The 21542-nt window shown below is 38.6% G+C and overlaps 1 long non-coding RNA gene across 3 annotated transcripts; it reads left to right on the top strand.

Moving 5' to 3' along the window:
* The first annotated feature begins 1871 nt into the window (after positions 1-1871).
* LOC117967641 (uncharacterized) lies at positions 1872-15769 on the top strand. Of its 3 annotated transcripts, XR_009319970.1 has the most exons (5): positions 1872-2129; positions 2880-3003; positions 9642-9727; positions 12179-12459; positions 13591-15769. It is a non-coding gene; the product is annotated as an uncharacterized LOC117967641 (long non-coding RNA). The 3 variants fall into 3 exon arrangements; XR_009319971.1 differs by lacking the exon at positions 9642-9727; XR_004662104.2 differs by lacking the exons at positions 9642-9727; positions 12179-12459 and having other exon boundaries at positions 1880-2129.
* Positions 15770-21542: the final 5773 nt, after the last annotated feature.

The following is a 21542-nucleotide window of genomic DNA, read 5'->3' as shown; positions in this document are numbered from 1 at the left end:
CGTTAGCTTGCCCGGTGGGGGGGGGGGGCCCTCTCCGCCAGGCCCACCAGAGGTTTCTTCCCAGTATGGGGGGGGGGGGGTCCTCTCGGCTTATATGCATAGGTTGTTTACTAACATCTCTTGTCTTTTCTTCTAGCTTTTGTCTAAGTGTGCGGCTCTGCGATCTCTTTTCTATCCCATGGTGCGGTTCTTGCGGGGAACCGGGGGTCCTCTTTTGGGGGGGGGGGGGTGAGTCTCACTCCCCGGCAGTCTGGGTCGGCCTCTCGTCACAACCACTGCCGCCCGGCTGTTCCTCACGGGCCTGAGGTGATCCCCGGCCACATCCTATTCTTCTATTGCTTATGTGCTAAGCCTTCTAGGCCTCAACCTTGCTGTCCCATCTCCTCTCTTCCATTTCCGGTCCAGGACCATTTCAGCCCCCTCATGCAGTAGGCCGAGCAGGCCCCGACCGAGGGGGGGGCGGGGTTATCTGTTTTCGTCTCTCCTAAACGGACCCGAGACACTTTTCCAAAGCTCTCCACGCCACCCAGATGCCAGCTTAGATGCCTGAGGATGCTGCACTGAGTTGCGAAGGATCTGTCCTTTTGTCCTGTTCGTCCCCTTCCTGTCTCTTGCTCCACTAAATGCCCAGCAGCCAGAGGATGCTGCCTGACCCGTCGAGAGTGAGAGTCAAATTTGTTGTATGTTATGTGTCTAAACTTTGCACCTTTTCTCTCACTTTCACGTCACCCAGCAGTCGGAGGATGCTGCCTGACCCGGTGGAAAGTGTTTATATCTAATCCTTTGCTCTTCTCGTGTCTCCCTCGCTACATCGCCCAGCAGCCAGAGGATGCTGCCTGACCCGACGAGAAGGGAAAACTCTTCCTCTGTATGCTACCCTTCTCATCCTGCTATCAGTATCTAACCTCAGTGTTACTAAGCACCATTCCCAAACTCCATTCCTCAATCTCACCATCCCTCTCAAACTGGTCTTACTCTTAAACTCTCAAATCTCGCACCCTCTGAAGCCTTGTAAGCAACCAGAGAAATCCCTCTCAACTTGTCTCACTCTCAATATCTCACTCCCAATTTCGCCTCCTCTCAAGCCCTTGTAGGCAACTAGTGAACTCCTATTTTTTGAATGAGGTAAACCACCTGTTCATTTTACAAAACTAGAACCAAACATCCGAGTAATACACTGTATTTCAAGTCATCTTCAGCACTCTCAGTGTGTTTAGTTTTTTTATTGTGTATCATTAACGTGATGTGTTGTCCTTTTTAAAATCAATAGAAGTTAATTGAATGTAGGAAATGCTTTGATAATGCTGCCCCTCGAGTCTCACAGAGCAGCGCACTCCTTGGCGTGTCTCATTGCTGGTGACTCTTCTGCTGCTGTGGACGCGGCTCTGTTGCCTGGTTTAGTTCGCAGCGCAGTCTGAGGAAGATTCTAAATCTGTGCCGCTGGACAGCAGGGAGGAATACTGTCCTGGATAAAGAATAGGAGACAATAATACAGTTTAAGAGAAACGAAATAAAAGCATGGGGTAGAAATAGCAGAGGTTACTGCCTGGAAGTTTACTCGTAAAGAATGACCTTTCTGCTACCCTGTGCTGTATTTACCAAAAACAAGTTCACACCTCCAAGACTAGCGAAGAGAAAGCTATGAAACTGCGCCCATGCCTACGCCATTTTGGATCTGTTTGTTACACGTCGCTCAACTTCAATTAACCTAATATACTTTAAAAAAATATCAGGGTACCGTTAGTGTTTGAACATCTCGGTACAAAGAAGGGGACGGGAAATAACAATAACAGTACAAAACACAGATTACATATCTGCGAAAAACCCGCTGCATCGGCGCTGCTGCCGCCAGTCACAGGGCTATACCAACTCCGGCATTTCGGAGGGGTTTACCTGAATTCAAATTGTATTTATGGGAAAAACTACAGCTACAAACAGCTCGTTTACGATGTTACTATTGAAAGTATTTTTTAATTTTAATTAAAAGGTCTCCGATATCAAAATTCTATTTGCGGTCCATATTAGATGAATTGTCAGACCGCACTGATCAGTTTGTATTTTGTGATTGGTATATTCCTCGTTCTGTGGAAGACAGACCCGTTCAGACACTGAGGGAGAGCAGAGAGGAGGTAAGCGAGTCTTCATTGAGTTGTGAAATATGTTTTAAAACTGTGGAAAGCTGTTATATTTTATTAGTTTAAAAGGGCCGGGTTGTATTTCTGAAGCGGCGTGGCTGTGCCAACGCGTTTGTTTTTATTCACATCCCCCAGTTGCAGTCTGCGTGCCATGGGCCCAGTTCTGACAAACTGAGCTTGTTTTGAAAGCATTTATTTAGTGGGTAAATGTTGTCTTTGGCGGTCTGGCTATTTTTTCTCCTGCATGTGGTTTTCTATTCCTGAGACAACGTGGAAATTAGAGCCTGGGAATCGGAATTCAGGAGCAGAGATTGGGGAATTTTTAAAAACAAGATAAAATATATTTTCAGTATCAAATAACTATTATTTCACTGACTGCAGAGTGTTGTTTATTATTATTATTATTATTATTATTATTATTATTATTTATTTCTTAGCAGACGCCCTTATCCAGGGCGAATTACAACATATTTATATATGATACAGGATATCTGCTACTACACGAGGTTAAAGTTAATATCACTTTACAAGCCTTGCTTTCAGATAGTGTTGCACTTCCTTGGTCACCTGGGGGATGAAATTGTCCCCTCCCCTTGAACGGCTTCTTTCACAGTAACTTAAACTGTATTCTTGTAATCTCATAGTACTGTATACATCTGCGTAAGGGAACCGAAGCTAATAATATGTGAATTATAGAAATCCCTGTTCTCCATGAACTAAACTAACATTGTAACACATTTTCAGATGTGGAGTGGCTGCTAACAGCTCTCACCTGAAGAGAAGAAAGGACACATTCACTGAGGAGACGGTCAGAGCGAGTGACTAGAGCACTAGAGCCGTGCTACACATCCCACTGACAATAGCTGAAGTAAGTGTCTCTCTCTTTATTCATTCCACTTTTAAATCAGTTTCATACTTGGCTTATATTGTCATATTGTAACTGAGTGTGTCAGGACAGTTAATGTGTTACTTGACAGGACTGCAATTGTGTGCAATGCTTGTCTATTGTTATTAGATTTTTGCTTAATATTACAGAAAGAAACATATGTGAAAGGCTAAGAGTTTAGCACAAGAATGCGGGTTACAGTACAATTAATCTCTGTTATTGTCACAGATTAAAAAGGGCTGTTTGCTTGCTTTTAAATGATTTTTTCAATTGATCTCTTTTCCATGACTCATTTGTGACTGTTTCTTAAATCAGCAAGTTATTGCTCTGCACACAGAGGTGCTTCAAATCAATACTATGCAAGTTATTGCTCTGCACACAGAGGTGTCTCAAATCAATACTATGCAAGTTATTGCTCTGCACACAGAGGTGTCTCAAATCAATACTATGCAAGTTATTGCTCTGCACACAGAGGTGTCTCAAATCAATACTATGCAAGTTATTGCTCTGCACACAGAGGTGTCTCAAATCAATACTATGCAAGTTATTGCTCTGCACACAGAGGTGTCTCAAATCAATACTATGCAAGTTATTGCTCTGCACACAGAGGTGCCTCAAATCAATACTGGTAACATTAAACAGTTAACCTTGTTTTTAATAAGTAAAAAGTGACCATGGCCATGAAAAAAAAAAAAAAACCTGCATTTATCACAAACATATCTTCCTGTGTTTGTACTGAAGGGTGTATATCAATGCAGGCTGTATTATTATTGTTCTGATTATACCTTTTCTTTACTTTACAGACAATTAAAGTTACTGTTAAAAAAGCAAAATTCAGTAGTCCAGCTTCCATACACTTTAGGTATCAATGGTAGATAAATGTTTCAGTCACACATTTGTAGATGTGTCACACAGTGTTTGCTCCAGGACTTACAGACTGAGGGTCAATGTGGTCCTGTGACAGGCTGGCTGCAGGGAGGAACTCAGACCAGAGAGAGAAACACACAGACAGACGGTGGTGATGAGTAATGCTGAGTGCAATGGTGGCACTCAGCGTTTATTAAACGAAATAAAAGGTTTAAACAAACAGAACACAAAACAGGACACGGCACTTGCGCCAAAATAAATATATAAACAAAACGAACTAACACTTAACAAACGGTGCACGGAGACAAACCAACACGGTGAGTAAAGCAAAGACAAACGTTTCGATCGAGCGATCTTTCTATCTTTCTTTCTTTCTTTCTTTCTTTCTTTCTCCTCTCTCACCCGTTCTCCACTCACGAACACCCAACCCCGAGTGAGTCAAACGTGCATCTATATATACTGTTGTGCTGGGTTTCAATTACTAATTAATTATTAAAGTTACTGTTAAAAAAGCAAATTTTTCAGTAGTCCAGCTTCCATACACTTTAGATATCAATGGTAGATAAATGTTTCAGTCACACATTTGTAGATGTGTCACACAGTGTTTGCTCCAGGACTTACAGACTGAGGGTCAGTGTGGTCCTGTGACAGGCTGGCTCCACTCACGAACACCCAACCCCGAGTGAGTCAAACGTGCATCTATATATACTGTTGTGCTGGGTTTCAATTACTAATTTATTCACTTGAATCCCAGCACGTGAATTCATTACGTGCAATCCCGTGCCTAAATATAATTATACAATTTAAATACTCGTGCTGCACACACCCATTTATATCCCGTGTACCAACTACAATACACCAACATTTAACACACCACACGCAACATACAACATATAACACACACATGCACACAGGGGCGGGGCACATTGCCACAGGTCCCCACTCTAAATTTTAGGGGGACATTTTCTTCGGTGAGGGGGTCAATATGTTTGATAATTCAGAACCAACCAGCATTTCTTATTTTTGTTTGTTTTTAAATATGCCAGCAGTTTATTGACCTTTTGTTTCTGAAAAACAAAAAATAAAATTGTAAAGCTGTAGATACAACCAAGGTGTCTCTACAATACTCGCTGTCACTTTTGGGGAAAATATTGATAAATGTGTCGCAGTGATGCTGGTGTATCACTGAGTAGAGGACATTTATTGTACCAGATCACATTAGAACACGGGTTTTCAATCTTTTTAAGCTGCATACCCCTTTCCAAAACAGTAGTCCACCGCATACCCCTACTGAGATAGTCATAATAAAATTAAAACAGAAAAAAAGATTTGTACAATAACATGATACAACAAAACGCACAAGCCTTGGAGTGTGCGATGGATAAAATTATAAAAGTTACAGTATTATAATGGAAAAAATATAAATTATATTTACTTTTGGATAAAAAAAATAGTCCCTCAAACAGGTTTCTAGTTGTTGGAAACATCAACATAATTTTATTGTAACTGCTAATTAATTAAAATCAACGAAGCCTCTGTGCTAAACTCAGTCACTCAGAAATGACATAGGACTATTCCATGATAGCAAATGGCAATCATGTATTTTTATTGATAATAAAATTACAGAAAAGGCGGCAAAGAAAAGTTCACTATCCAGGGCTCTCTACTGCTGACCTCATTATGAAAACATTTTGGCATTTTTTAATTCTTGGTGACTAAAACGTACAGTAATGATGCTAATTAAAAAATAATAAAACGCTTACCTAGTATCAGTGTAATGGATGTCCCTGCTTGTTACCACACAAATCACTGATGATGACAGGGAAATTGGAGAGAGCTTCAGTCGCAAGACATTTTTGGCATTTTTAATCTCTGATGGTATTTTTTCTTGATTGCCCTTTGCTAGTAGTGTACTAGTATTGAGCCAACAATCCAATTTCTTCAATGGATTGAAAACTAAAAACTCTCACACAAGACGTAACGGCTTGTCAAATTAGACTGCATGGCAATACTTCGGTCTCTGATTTGAAATGAGCCAATAGTACTTAAGTTACAATAAACTTTAATCGGGTCATTGAAAAAAAATATATATCGACTTGCAGGCATGAACACACACAGGAAATAAAATGAGTTAAAGACTAGGCTTTTAGTTTTTTAAAATATATATATATGTGTGTGTATATATGTACATATGTGTATATGTATATATCATATATATATTTTTTTTATCCCAAAGACAGACTGCAGTAACCGTCCAACTGTTTATATGATATTTAAACAACAGGGTCTATTTATAACGTACATATTTAATATGTAAATTAGCCATGTGTGCACTGAACGCTCTGTCACAGCACATGAGTCTGGTGTTAGCGATTTTAAATGTTGATTACATGATAAAAGTTTGCAATAGATTGGGAAGTGGTACTAAGTAAAATACTAAGTAAAATACCCCAGTTTAAAAACCGCTGCATTAGAAGAAACCACATTACCAACAGATGCAGTTTAATAGTCGTATTTAAATGCCATTGTCCTTACTGGTAAATTCTTACCTTCCAGCTGCCCCTTTATTTTGACAATTGCCATATGAAAAATGGCATTTTTTTTGACATTTCATTCTTAGCCCCCAAGTAAATATTTTGTACAGTTTTTAAAGCAATCTTTGCTTTATTTTTACAACACACGTTGGTGTTGCTATGATAAACGCGTATCTGCTTCAGGTACTGTATTGAATTTTTTTCAAGGTTAAACGATGGCTCGTGTTACACAGAACACTAAAAATAAAATGTCAAATATACAATATATGTTTCATTGGTTTTGTGGATTTGCTATATTTTTAACTTATTTCAATACTGCACATAATGACATGGTTTTGAAAATGCTACTTACCAAAACCGTGACTGCACGTGAACTGTATTACATAATTTCCTTTATTCCGATTCCAGTGGTGTTATCTCAATGCAAGATGTATTATATACAGTGCTGTATAAAATCACATACACTGATATATATATATATATATTTTTTTTTTTTTTACCATGCCATTATAGGCCTACTGGCGAAATGGCCAAGAGACAGTTGGTGCTTAACACATACTGAATTATTTTTGCATTTTTTGTCATAGTAAAGACACATTTCACATATTTTATAACGTTACCGTAGTCTTTTCTTTTTTTTTAATCGATGCAGTTTTCGTTTCACAAATCTACTGCACTTAGTCTATAAACTGTATTGCAGTACGCAGAAGTTCAAATTTCTCCCATTCACTTGCAAATAGATAAGTTAACAGCGGATGAATTTCACAGTATTTTTAAGCACAAATATAATAGCCTACATTTCAACAGTCACTTCTGAAGCTGATTACTTATTCTTCCAGAAGTAATGGTCGGGTGTAACAGGGATACAAGGTTATATTTGCACCGGGCCATGTTGTTAACAAGCCTGATGTCGTCCAGGCTTTACTGTGAAACTGCCTGTAACCAGGGAGGGTGCGAGCGCATTCTATTGGACTGGGGAATAAAAGCACGGGAGTTTAATTATGAAAACGCAAGTGTAAACAAACAAGTAAAACAGATTAGCCTGTCGACAGACATGTCATGTTAATACAAAATGCATTAATTTGCTGCGTATTGATATTGCGTCTCGCCTGGGAAGGGGGACATACTGGCGCGTTAAGAGAATTTCTGCGGGACTTTTTATTTCAGAGGGGCAATGGCGCAATGGCGCGGCCTAGCGCGAACACTGATCACGTTTTGACTCTATGGGTATATAATATGAAGTTCCTAATATTATGTTTTCTTGGGGATAAAGGAAATATTTTACAGTAATTCAAAATAATGGTGTTTAAATAAAACCAAATCACACTGGCAAGGTGGTTTGTAGTGCACAGGTGTAGAGGTGATGCAGTGCTGAATAACAGTCCAGCAACAGTTCCAATGGTGAAAACTTTATTTGTTGCTTTAAATGCCAAGACTGACTATACACAGCGATGTGTAAAGCCAGTCAATACCACGGGGTTCAGTCCTGAAATAATAACACACACTATTCACAGACACGGTCATGAATCCCAACAGTGAGTGCTCCTTGTAAGTGGCGATTTACACAGTAACAGTGAGTGCTCCTTGTGTAAGTGGTGATTTACACAGTAACAGTGAGTGCTCCTTGTGTAAGTGGTGATTTACACAGTAACAGTGAAACAGTAGTGTAGTGCAGTCCGGGGTTGATGCTGACTGAATAGTGACAGCTCCCAGATTTAGTCTTCTATAAATGATGAGTGACAATTAATAGACAGACAGATACAACACGACAAAAACTCATGGTTACTTTCGGCTTTTACCGTCCTTTACAGGTCTTTCACAACCTCGGCCACATCCCCTGATATTGGTGGTTCCCAAACATTTTTTGTTGCTCCCCCTTTCAAATAAACAGTACAATATTTAGAAAAATATGATTTTTCTAAAATAACATATTGTAACGTTGAATGTAAAATGAAGCAGGTGCTACACAGGCAGTAGCTGCCTGCTCTAATTCAGCAGCTTATTAGCACAGGACAAATAAACCATTAAGGACCACATCAAAGCAAAACAAAATAATAAAATCTCTCTGTGCTGAATTCCAGTCTACCTTTTGCTCTCACTGAGCCAACCTCTGTCTCTCACTCGGTCGCACAACTGTGTTGAGGCACGCGCTCCTATTTATCACTTCACATTAAACCACGCCCTCCATCCGTCTTCACCAATCCCAGGCATGCCATTCGGACCACAATAAAGTTATATATTTAAGATGGATACACTTCGCTATTTGTACTTGTATTAACATAGTCGCTTATTCTCGTTCTTCATTCCACATTTAAATGAGAAAGTAAGGATGTGGAGGGTTTAAAGCCCATTTAATTGTTTGACAGCCAAACCCCATCATTTAAACTGATTTTACTATTATTCGTAGTATTGTTATTACAGTATACCTTTTATTTTTATCACGGTCTGGTTTTACTAGTAGTAACACCCTTAGTGCTTAATCTCCGATCACTGAAATGCATTTCAATTTGTTTGTTTGTGCAATAGAAGGTATACTGGATTGACAATACTACAATAATAATAGTAATAAAATCAGTTTAATTGACAGTGTTGCTGTGAAGCAACTAATGGGCTTTTAAATCCTCCCAAGTCCTTAACTTCACATTTAATAAAAGCAGAATAAAGAACGAGAAAACAAGGGTGAAACATTTTAGTAAGTGACTAGTCTTTATTAATGTTAATGCAATTATGAACAGTAATTGTGATATTTGTCCCGCTTAATTTTTTTCATAAAATATTTCTTTAATAAAATGTTGCACCTTCGTTTGTCTGTTTTCTACATTCTGCACACAGCAAAACCTGTAAATGAAACTAAAAACAAAGACTCACCCCCCCCCCCCCCCCTTATTTATAAAATGCATATGTATATAAATCTAGTTTTTTGGGAGGTTTTTATTTGTGAACAAAATGTATTTGATATTAAAACCCGTCGCTGCTGCACTTTGTAGGAACTGTTGCCGTGATTATCTCCACAACTTTCAAATGAAAGAAGGCTGGGTGATAGACTCGCTGTGCTACGGTCTGAAACAACATAAGCTCTGAAAACCTCTGCCTTATGTACCTTCAGTCATGCCCCTTTCAGTAGCGAGTGCAATCACGTATCCTCCAATCCATGACTGACACATCGCCTACCGCAGTAAGGCGCTGACTTCTAGTATTGTGGCTTTGCCCCCTTTTTAGATGGCCGACTTCCGACTGACCCTGGAATGAACTGTCAAACCATCCAGTTTGGGGCACACTGTTCCTGTTGTACCATGCCCTCACAGGTCGGGAGGGAGATTCTTGACTCTTGTATTCATTCGCTCTCTGTCACACACATCCATAACATTTTCTTGGTAATGTTTGTATAAAAGTTTGTATACTACATTATATTTTTTTTCAAACTTTCTCTGCAACGCTAACTTTTTAAAATGTATGTTCTGGAACAAAAATGTTGACCCTTTCTTAATAGTAAGTGCCCAGATTATTATTATGGACGTGACTGGTAGTAAGCTTGATGAGATTGCAAAGTAATCCCATGTCTTATAATGCACAAACTAAATATTAATTGGAATCACTAAAGGGCACCATAGCATATATAAACAGATCATAAACAGATCAAACAATCATGTCACTTATTTTAATGGTGGTTAAAGTGTTACATTTGTCTTACAATGTCTTACATTTTTCTGTTCATGTTAACGCTTCTCCTTAGTAAAATGTCCAGCACCGTGCAGTGCTACTAATTAAAATGACTGTGTTAGTGGCAATGTGCTGAAAGCACATGTATACTACATGCAAGGGTTACTTTGAAATGTTATATAATTATTTGATTTACTGTGAGATCCCCCAAATACACGTGCCTTTAAACTGAGTGACATCATGTTAGTTCAGTCACTTCATTCAAAGCACTTGCATTTCACTTTCCATTTTGCATCGCGCTATTATAACAATTTAGTGTTGTCTCTGTTTTTAACTACTTGTAGCATGTTTTTGTTTTTGTTTGCATTGATGTTCACTGACAACGAAAGGGAAGGGGGTGTTTGTAATCTGATTGGCCGCAGTGTTAAAATAAATAAATAAATAAATAAATAAAAAATAACCTTTCCGTTCTAGTTTCTCTGTCTCTCACTCGGTCACTGCTGGCAGGTCATGTGGTAATTTATCAGCAGTTCAGAAAGCTTTCACAGAATACTGCATTGTTACACAGTAGATCCATCTACATTCAGCATTAAGAGAACCTCATTAGAGGTGTATTTATTATATTCTTAATTTATTAATATAAAAAAAATTAAATACAACGTTTATTAAATCTTGTCAGTCTTGCTGACCGAATTACCAGACTTTTCACTTAAACCTTATCTTGTTTGTGTCCCATATGCAAAATGTAGTGTGTACGTAATACAAATTAAATCAAGTGTAATCATAATTGTATGCGTATTTCGTGATATTAAAAAAAAAAAAAAAGTCCATTTTAAAGTTTTATTTTTAAACAAGATTAATTTTATTACAGTTCAGACACCGTCACATCTATAATGCTGAACTTTGGTTTGTACTATTAAAATATTATATTCATATAATAATAGATGTTCATTAATATGATTTTGGGGAGCAGCCAGATCACAGACTTTTGAGAACATGTAAAGTGACCCAGCAGTGCTTGTCCATTTCTGTCACATCCATAACGTGAGTTTCTTTGGCAATAAAAAATTTTGAACAATAGAATAAAAAGCACTTTATCTAAATCATCTATAATATTTCTTTAGTTAATTAAATGAGTCCTTGTGTGGCAGGCTGGCTGGGCGGTGATGTCAGACAGAAGCAGGGACGGGAAAAATACTGACACCATGCAAGTACTGCAGTTTTAAATAATAAAGACGCGGCGCACCGTTTATTCAAATACAAAAATAAATCAAAGGTTTAAACAAAAGGAAACTTGCTCACTGAGCGAAAAATAAATATTTTAAATAAAACAAATCACAAACACAAAATACCAATACAGGTCAGGCTGGGCAGTCGCTGTCACTGTTCCTGTATATTTTAAAGCTTGTTTTCTCTCTCCACTCTCGATCCTAATACACCCACCCCAAGGGTAGAGAGCTGCAGGCATTTATGCAGGTGACCGAGCACCAATCTTAAAATTAACAAAACCACACGGCTACGCCGTCATCTATAAATACAATAATAAATACAAAAACAATAACAAAACCTGCAGCGTTTCGCCAGCATATTTACACAACTAAATCATAAAACAAACACAAAACAATAATCTGCACAGGAGTGGAGGGGGGAAACCCCGTTCTAAAAATAATAAACCCTGTACAGGGCTGCTCGCCCTGTTACACCTTGTGTATGGTTGCAAAGTTAAGTTTTGTTATAAAAAGAAAGCTAGACAAGTTAGTTTTTTTTCTGAGGGTATTCGGCGATCAGAAGTACAAGCTTACCGGAAACCTTACTAAATCATCCAAAATGTTTATAAACCCAAAAATAAATTAACAAAATATTCATAGGATAAACATCACAGATGACTCTCCAAAAAATGCATTTCACTAAAGCCCCAGACCAATACAAATACCTTTTATTATGAGGTGCAGCATTTCAGTATCTTAGGTTTCGGTTTGCGATTACCATGTATACCATGGGTTTAAAGTGCAGCATTAACAGAGAGCAGACTAAATTGCTTTACATAACCAAGAATGCTTATTGACCCAAAAGAGAACTTTATTTATTTTTTACAGAAGATGTTGATGAGTTGACAGATCTCTGATGGTGAACTTCTTCACATTACGCGCCCATCACAATTTGGTGTAAAATGATCCTGATACACAAGCCGAAAGTAACGTTATGTCAGTCAGACCTCAAACAGGTAGAATGCTCACCAGAGCAGAAGGGTTAAAATCAGCAAGAGATGGTGCCTCCCTTCCAAATCGAGGCAGATCATTCCACACCTGTGGGGCTCTGAAGCTGAATCCTCTGCCACCTGACTTCTTTCTCTGTATGCATGGATTACTTTTCATGGGTAAGAAAATAAGTGGGAGTTATTGTTTACATTTCCGTATAAGACGAGTTTGATGTGTAAATGTATACAATAACACCTGTTTCTTTAAATGTCCCATATGCATGTTTTCAATGCTGACAAAATGCAATCTTAATTGGCACTGAATGACCACCTTGGAGTAGAAACACACAAGTGACACAAATGACAGGCTTGCTGTTGATTTAAACACTTCCACCTCTGTGTTTTGGGAGGGGAAATGTCTTCACACAAGGGGTGGTTGATATGATGTCATCGGGCACGCAATGCAGTTCAGGGGCTATGTGTGCACATACAGGGCCAAAGCCAGCCTAGGACTGTGCTCAAGTGTAAACATGGGGCTCAAATGATAAGAATCTTTGAATCTGATCAAACTTAACCCTTTGCAGTCCATTGTCGGACTGGGTCCGACATTGCAATTATTCCTCACAGGTCCTTTGTCGGACTGGGTCCGACATCATTATAGCAACGCAATAAACGGGTGTTTAGTCGTTTTTTCTCCGGAAAAAGCCGAGAAAACCATTCTATTGCCGAGTGGGAGCGACAGGAGCCGAGACAAGTCGGGGGGGAAAAAAAAGGCGTATCTCATGAATAGTCATACATGGTATCAGGTATCAGATAATGGGGCGTTCATAGTAAACAAGCTGGCTGAGTGCGTCAGCGCACAGAGACTATCATGGACATTTGCAGAGCTTTTTTCAGATGTTATAGTAATAAAATAATGACTTGGATCGCATTATTGAGGAGTTTGGTGATAAAACGAGTGATCCGGAGATGATCGATCGGTATGTACGACTATTATTATTATTATTATTATTTATTTCTTACATAGCTGAACGCTATAGCAAACGAAAGGGTGGGGCGGGGCTGGAGATGCCTAGTGAGTGCTTTGTTGATATGCAGGGCCATTTAAACCCGTTTGACTGTGAAAAAAAATACTTTTAAACAGCGCGTATAAAATTAACTGCGCGTGTGAAAATTAATTAGACCTGGCGTGCCTGACGCGCAGTTAATAAATGGACTGCAAAGGGTTAAGCCAGTTCAGGTCTGACTTGTAAGTGTAAATGCACCAATAGGGAACAGATCATAATACTTAATTTTATTTTCTGTTTTCAGGACTGTCTTATCTTGGAACAAAAATGGAGTCTTTTTATATTAAGCAGGAGGGGGTTCTGGAATTGGTACCTATCTGCATTAAACAGGAGATGCCTGAACTGGATCCTGGCCACATTAAAGAAGAGTCTGAACTGGTGCCTGTCCACCTTAAAGAGGAAAATACTGAATTGGACCCTGTCCACATTAAAGAGGAAGAGACTGAACTGGAGCCTGTCCACAGTAAAGAGACTATTGACTTGCTTAAGGATACAGACAATATATCCCAGCCAAAGATGTCACGTCAATGTGCTGAATGTGGGAAGGGCTTTAGTAAGTCAAGACACCTAAAAAAACATCAGCGAATTCACACTGGAGAGAAGCCCTATAGCTGTATTGATTGTGGGAAGAGCTTCATTGAGTCAGGAAACCTAAAAAGACACCAGCGAATTCATACTGGAGAGAAGCCGTATCACTGTACTGAATGTGGTAGAAGCTTCATTGAGTCAGGAAGTCTAAAAAGACACCAGCGAATTCACACTGGAGAGAAGCCGTATCACTGTCTTGAATGTGGGGAGCACTTCAGTCGGTTAGGAAATCTAAAAATACACCAGCGAATTCACACTAGAGAGAAGCCGTATCACTGTCTTGAATGTGGAAAGAGCTTCAGTTGGTTTGGAAGGCTAAATATACACCAGCAAATTCACACTGGAGCCAGCCTCTCTCCCTCCTAGTCCCTCACCTCTCCATCCTACTTATTTTAGTGTGTGGAGAGCTGACTGGGGCAGTGATTCAAGAATTTCATGGAATGGTGTAACAATACACATGTCTCTCTCCTCGCTCGCTCGCTCGCTCGCTCACTCACTCACTCACTGTGTCCCCATGAGTGAGAGCCAGCCTGTATACTTTGCTGAGTGTTTAAATACTGAGAAACTCCAACCTTGTTGTATACTGGAGCCCTTCTTCAGTGCAGTGGGATTTAATGGGTAGATTGCTGTATATGCAATTATGAGGACAGCCCCACAATGGTAGAGCTGTTTACTGTGAAAAATATATGCATAACATACATGCTTCACCATTACCATTATTACTACATTCATAGTTTATACAGTTTGTGAATAATTGATAAAAACAATCTGCAGAATGCAGTTGCCTCATTAAGCAGCTTCTTAAAGGATCCCAGGGTGCCGGCTTCAACAACATTATTGGGAAGTTGGTTCCAGACCCTCACAATTCTCTTTGTAAAAAAGTGCCTCCTATTTTCTGTTCTGAATGCCCCTTTATCTAATCTCCATTTGTGACCCCTAGTCCTGGTTTCTTCTTTTTTCAGGTCGAAAAAGTTCCCTGGGTCGACATTGTCAATACCTTTTAGGATTTTGAATGCTTGAATCAGATCACCGCGTAGTCTTCTTTGTTCAAGACTGAACAGATTCTATTATTTTAGCCTGTCTGCATACGACATGCCTTTTAAACCTGGGATAATTCTGTTCGCACTTCTTTGCACTCTTTCTAGAGCAGCAATATCCTTTTTGTAATGAGGTGACCAGAACTGGGGACGCAGCTGAGAACAGACCAGACTCGGGGATTTTGTTTTAGTTACAATAACAAGATGAGAAACATTATACACAGAACTCTGGTTTTGTTTCTATGAATATATTAAGACGTAGAATATCTTTGCATTGTGTTGCAATTTAAACATTTTCATTTAACATATTAAAAAGCTCAGCTTTCTATTAGAAATAGACTACAGCTATGACCAAAGCTATCCTCACTGTAGAATGAACAAAATGTGCTTTATAAATGTCGAATGAAACCTGAATAATGTTTAACATATTAAATTACACACCGCTTTGTAGTTTTCCATATCCTGAAAAGTGTTGAATTTAAATGAAGGGAAGTAATGTTAAAACTGTACAATGCATTAGTAAGACCTCATCTAGAATATTGTGTTCAGTTCTGGTCACCTCATTACAAAAAGGATATTGCTGCTCTAGAAAGAGTGCAAAGAAGAGCAACCAGAATTATCCCGGGTTTAACCCTTTGCGGTCCTATGTCGGATCAGGTCCAACATTACAATTTTCCCTTTCCGGTCCGAAGTCGGACATCAAAAAGACGTAAAAAAAACGGTCTCTATTCGTTTTTTCTCCAAAAAAGCAGAGAAAACCATTCAATGGCGGAGTGAGACCGATAGGAGCCGAGAGAAGCCGGGGGGGAAAAAAAAGGGGGGGGAGGGGGTGATCTCAGCAATACACATAACCACAGAGATAACACGGACATAAACAAACAAGATAGCTGCTTCTGCATCCAGCGCTCAAAGAATATCACGGACATTTGCAGAGCTTTTTGAGTAATAGTAATAAAATAATGACTTGGATGGCATTATTGAGGAGTTTGGTGATAAAACGAGTGATCAGGAGATGATTTATCGGTATGCACGACTATGAAGAGGTATGTGAAAAATACAGCGAACAAGGGGTGGGGCGGGGCTGGAGATGCAGTACTGAGTGTCCTGTTGATCTGCAGAGACTTTTAAACCTGTTTTACTGTGAAAAAAATACTTTTTAACAGCACGTCTAAAATAAACTGCATGAGAAAATAAATTGGACCTGACACGCCTGAGACGCGCTGAATAAATGGACCGCAAAGGGTTAAAAGGCATGTCGTATGCAGACAGTCTAAAATAATTGACTCTATTCAGTCTTGAACAAAGAAGACTACGTGGTGATCTCATTCAAGCATTCAAAATTCTAAAAAGTATTGACAATGTTGACCCAGGGAGCTTTTTTGACTTGAAAAAAGAAACAAGGACCAGGGGTCACAAATGGAGATTAGATAAAGGGGCATTCAGAATAGGAAATAGGAGGCTATGTGAGGGTCTGGAACCAACTCCCCAGTAATGTTGTTGAAGCTGACACCCTGGGATCCTTCAAGAAGCTGCTTGATGAGATTCTGGGATCAATAAGCTACTAACAACCAAACGTTTTACAGTAACAGAGCTGGTGCTTTTATGGAATCACCATTGGCTGTTTATTCCTTTTGGTTGCTTGTATTTTGTATCAGAATGCTCTCATCACAGTGGCAATACAGTACATCCTAAATCAAGCTTTGCTATTTAGAAAGGGTTTCATTGAAATTGTATTTGAGTTCCTGTACGTTTCCAGTATCTCTGTATATAAAGGACACATTATTATGTTTCCATTACCTCTTGGCTTTGAACCCACTGGGGACGCAGCTGAGAACAAACCAGACTCAGGGATTTTGTTTTAGTTACAATAACAAGATGAGAAACCTTATACACAGAACTCTTGTTTTGTTTCTATGAATATATTAAGACGTAGAATCTCTTTGCATTGTGTTGCAATTTAAACATTTTCACTTTACATATTAAAAAGCTCAGCTGCATATTAGAAATAGACTACATCTATGACTAAAGCTATCTTCACAGTAGGATGAACTAAATTTGCTTCATAAAGTCGAAAGAAACCTGCTGAATAATGTTACTTCAACATATTAAATGACACACCGCTTTGTAGTTTTCCATATCCTGAATGAAAAACTGACAAATTAAAAAATAATAATAATAATTGACTTCAACATCTAACATGAAGTACTGTGCTACTATTCTGGTATCCGGTAGACTTTTGCAATATCATTGTGTAGTTTCTTTGATTACACAATGGTAAATAAAAGTTCTGAATTATGTTCATATAGTTATTATTATTAATTATACCGAAAAAATTCTAGGTAATGCCAAACTTTCTGCCAGCGCTGTACATATAAATCAGCACTGCCATTAAAGTAGAATGTTTAAAGCTTTATATATTGTGTATCAATTGCATTCTATAAGACAGTGTGAAGTGTAGATCATGCTTTTAAAAGAGAACACCTTTACACATTTCACTGTTCAGAAGCCACTAATAAACTTTGCATTGATTTTACACTGAACTGTTGTGAAGTGCTTTTTCTTTATTGCTTTACTGCTCGGCTCCACTATTTGTGCTGCCTGTCTAGGAGAAGAGAAGTCTATTAATCCAAACAGCATGCAGATTTATTTAGATTGGATCAGGAGCAATGGATCCTCAAACAGGTTTGCACTGTACAGGGATGTCATGCATGCGGAAATGGGAAAAACAACAAACAAAACCAATCATTATTTTAAAACGTTATGTTCACAGAAAATCACTGGCAAATATTTAGAAAAAATATGTATTTTGTTAAATATTCCTTTTGTGTTTGCAATGTATGGTATGCACTGTGATATAGTAAATAAAAAACTGCACTTGGGTTGGTGCTTTTAATTTGTAGAAAAATAATTACACCTCAGAAATCTAATAACGGTGTTATTAATGTCCAAGAATATGCATTGGAATAAAAATAAAAATTAAAGGATAATTTCTGCCATCTACTGGCCACTTTTATTAACTGTGATCCAAAGATAAAATATTTAAAATAACAAACTGGTTTTCTACTCTTAATGTGTTTGAAATCATTTTAAAACATACTTTCAATCAAGTGTATTTGTTTCCTTTACTAGTTTTATTATGCTGGTATCATTTAAAACAGGGAGGGAGACCTCAATTTTAATTTTACAGTTTAGAAGACCAGGAACCTAATGGAGGTCTTCAAGTGCATTTGGTCTTAAGGTTTCTGCATCAGTAAAATAATGATTTTCAATCTAGGTAATCCTTATCAGATGTCTTGTTTAAAAAGTTTACATGAATTGAAGCATGAACAGTATTTTTGAAACAGGCTTACAAGAGCAGGTAAACTTCCTCATCAAGCCAGGTTGCACATTAAAATTTACAAGATTGTCTTTGTGAATGGTTTACACATACCATTGGAACCTGTTATTTGTGAATGGTTTGCACATACCATTGGAATCTGTTATTTGTGAATGGTTTGCATATACCATTGGAACCTGTTATTTGTGAATGGTTTGCACATACCATTGGAACCTGTTATTTGTGAAAGGTTTGCATATACCATTGGAACCTCTTATTTGTGAATGGTTTGCACATACCATTGGAACCTGTTATTTGTGAAAGGTTTGCACATACCATTGGAACCTGTTTTTTGTGAAAAGTTTGCACATACCATTGGAACCTGTTATTTGTGAATGGTTTGCACATACCATTGGAACCTGTTATTTGTGAATGGTTTGCACATACCATTTGAACCTGTTGTTTGCATTCCCTCTGCAAACAATTGTGCACATCATGTTCATACGAACATAACCTTTTCCAAATTGTAAAGCCCCAGTGAGTATGTATATTACATAGTCATTTTACTCCATTTACAACATGTTTAATTCAAGCTGGGCTGGAAGTTCTAACCATGAGTGGTCTGTTTAATTGCTTAATGGAATACCCATGTGTAACAGGGCGAGGAGGACGAGGTCTCCCCCTCCGCCCCTGTGCAGTTTATTATTTTGTATTTGTTTTGTTGTATTTGTGGTTTCTTATTCTGATTATTGTTGTATTATTGTTATGATTTATTTATGCATATATTTGTCGGTGAAGCGTCGTGTGTTTTGTTATTGTATTGTTTATTTTAAAAAGTGTTCTGGCAGAGACGAGATTGGTGCTCGTTCTCTGCCAGGAATAATTAATAAACTTGTGCAGATTGTGGCCGAAGGGTAATAGAATAATTACTAGCGAATTAAACCCCTCGGCCACGATATAAAAGCCTGCAGCTCTCTGCACTCGGGGTGGGTGTACAGAGGAGAGTACGGGAGAGCGAGAGGAGAGAAATTTATTTCAACCAAAACTATAGGTTCAGTGAAGGCGATCGCCCAGCCTGACCTGGGTTTTGTTTATTTTGTGTTCATGATTTTGTTTTTGTTTAAACCTTTTATTTTGCTCTGTGAGCAAGTGTTTTCTGTTTGAACTCTGTATTTTATTTTTGTATTTAAATAAACGGCACGCAGTGTCTTTTTGCCTGCAGTACTGTCTGTGTTTTTGTTTCCTGCACTGCTGGCCTGACATCACCACTCACCATCCTGTCACACCATGTCACCCATCCTACTGCAGTTACATACCAGTCTGCACAATACTGCTGTGTAAAAACAACACCATACCTTTTACCTGTCAGATGTATCAGTTCAGCAATATACAACATTTTATATAATTAACTTTACTTGAAGTTACTTTTTTAAAGCTGATTTTCATGTAATTTTTCTTTGTATAGTGTGAATAGTAGCATTCCTGAGGTGGCTAAAACTATTTAAAGAAGAGATGAATAGCTATCCAGGAATACCATAAAAAACCATTTGGAATAGTATTTAATGGGACTTTTATTTGTGTGATCGAGCTTTCTGATCTCTGCAGTGTTGAACGACAACAATCTGACAGACAGGCTCAGTAAATGGTGGAGTGATTACTGACGACAGAGCGGACGCTGGCGTGTGTTGATTGCCGCTGTTCTGTTGCCAGTTTCTGCTGTTTTTAAATTAGTTTTTAAACAGTTTTTAGTTTATATTAGAATTTTGGGATTCCGGTTTGCTGTGCTACTTACTTTTTCTGGGAGTTTATATGCTTCTCCACTAGGTTTGGTTCATTTGGACGTGCTGAGATCTATGCCATTAACTTTTTACAGAGGAACCTGTGATTTTCTCTTTAAATCAGAGTGAGGAATAAAAATAAAATGTCTATCAGGTACTCTGTGGCATTCCTGCTATTTCTGCAATTGGTTTGACCCGGTCTCCAGCCCAGCAAAGCTGTTCTTTCTGGATGCTGTGATTGTGGGATTTTACGTAGTCCCAGATCCAAGTATGTGCACAGAAGCACGGGCCGTGGAGTTTACCGCCGGTTGAATACCAACATCGGCATTTCCTGATCCCGTCGGAGAACACTGGATTCCAGGCAAGGCTGTTCAAACTCTGCACATCTTATATATGTAAACTCATGTTCAAATACTATTATTACTGCACCACTGTCCCTCGAGACATTAAAATATACCTTGCTTAATGTTCGCTCTGCAACTAATAAATCAGTTTTATTGAATGAATTGATTTGGGATCAGATCATTGACTTTTTATGTCTAACAGAAACGTGGCACAAGCCAAATGATTTCTTGGCCTTGAATCAGTCCACGCCACAGGGTTATTCTTTTATAAATCAGCCTTGTTTATCTTTTAAACGAGGCGGAGGACTAGCTGTTATTTACCGTATGACTTTTAAACTCATACCACTCTCTGTTTCGGCGGTTACATCCTATGAATACTTGGCTGTTAAATTAATGTCCCTTGAGCAAGGTACTTTACCTAGATTGCTCCAGTAAAAACCCAACTGTATAAATGGGTAATTGTATGTAAAAATAATTATTATTATTATTATTTATTTCTTAGCAGACGCCCTTATCCAGGGCGACTTACAATCGCAAGCAAATACAAATACATTCAAGTGTTACAATATAAGTCATACAATAAGAACAAGAAATACAATAATTCTCAAGTGTGACAAACCACAATTCAATAATACAGCAGATAATAGTGAAAGTTACATCAGGATATGATTAAGTAGTGATAGTTACATCAGGATATGATTAAGTACAAAATACTACAGATTAAACACTTGGGAGATTACAATATTCTGAGGTACAGGATTAAATGCAGTAAAATAGGGGGCAGATAAGAGCAAAATAAAGCATATTTAAATGAAGGGTGATAGTGTCCCAGGATACAACAGAGGAGTTCTACAGGTGCTGTTTGAAGAGGTGAGTCTTAAGGAGGCGCCGGAATGTGGTCAGGGACTGGGCAGTCCTGACATCTGTAGGAAGGTCGTTCCACCACTGCGGAGCAAGGGTGGAGAAGGAGCGGGCTCGGGAGGCAGGGGAGCGTAGCGGAGGTAGAGCCAGTCTTCTAGTGCAGGCGGAGCGGAGAGGTCGAGTGGGGGTGTAGGGAGAGATGAGGGTCTGGAGGTAGCTGGGTGCAGTCTGATCAAGGCATCTGTAGGCTAGTTCAAGAGTCTTGAACTGGA

The sequence above is a fragment of the Acipenser ruthenus genome, chromosome 50 (assembly GCF_902713425.1).
Source record: "Acipenser ruthenus chromosome 50, fAciRut3.2 maternal haplotype, whole genome shotgun sequence".
NCBI lineage: Eukaryota > Metazoa > Chordata > Actinopteri > Acipenseriformes > Acipenseridae > Acipenser > Acipenser ruthenus.
This window is presented reverse-complemented; position numbering and strand designations above follow the sequence as displayed.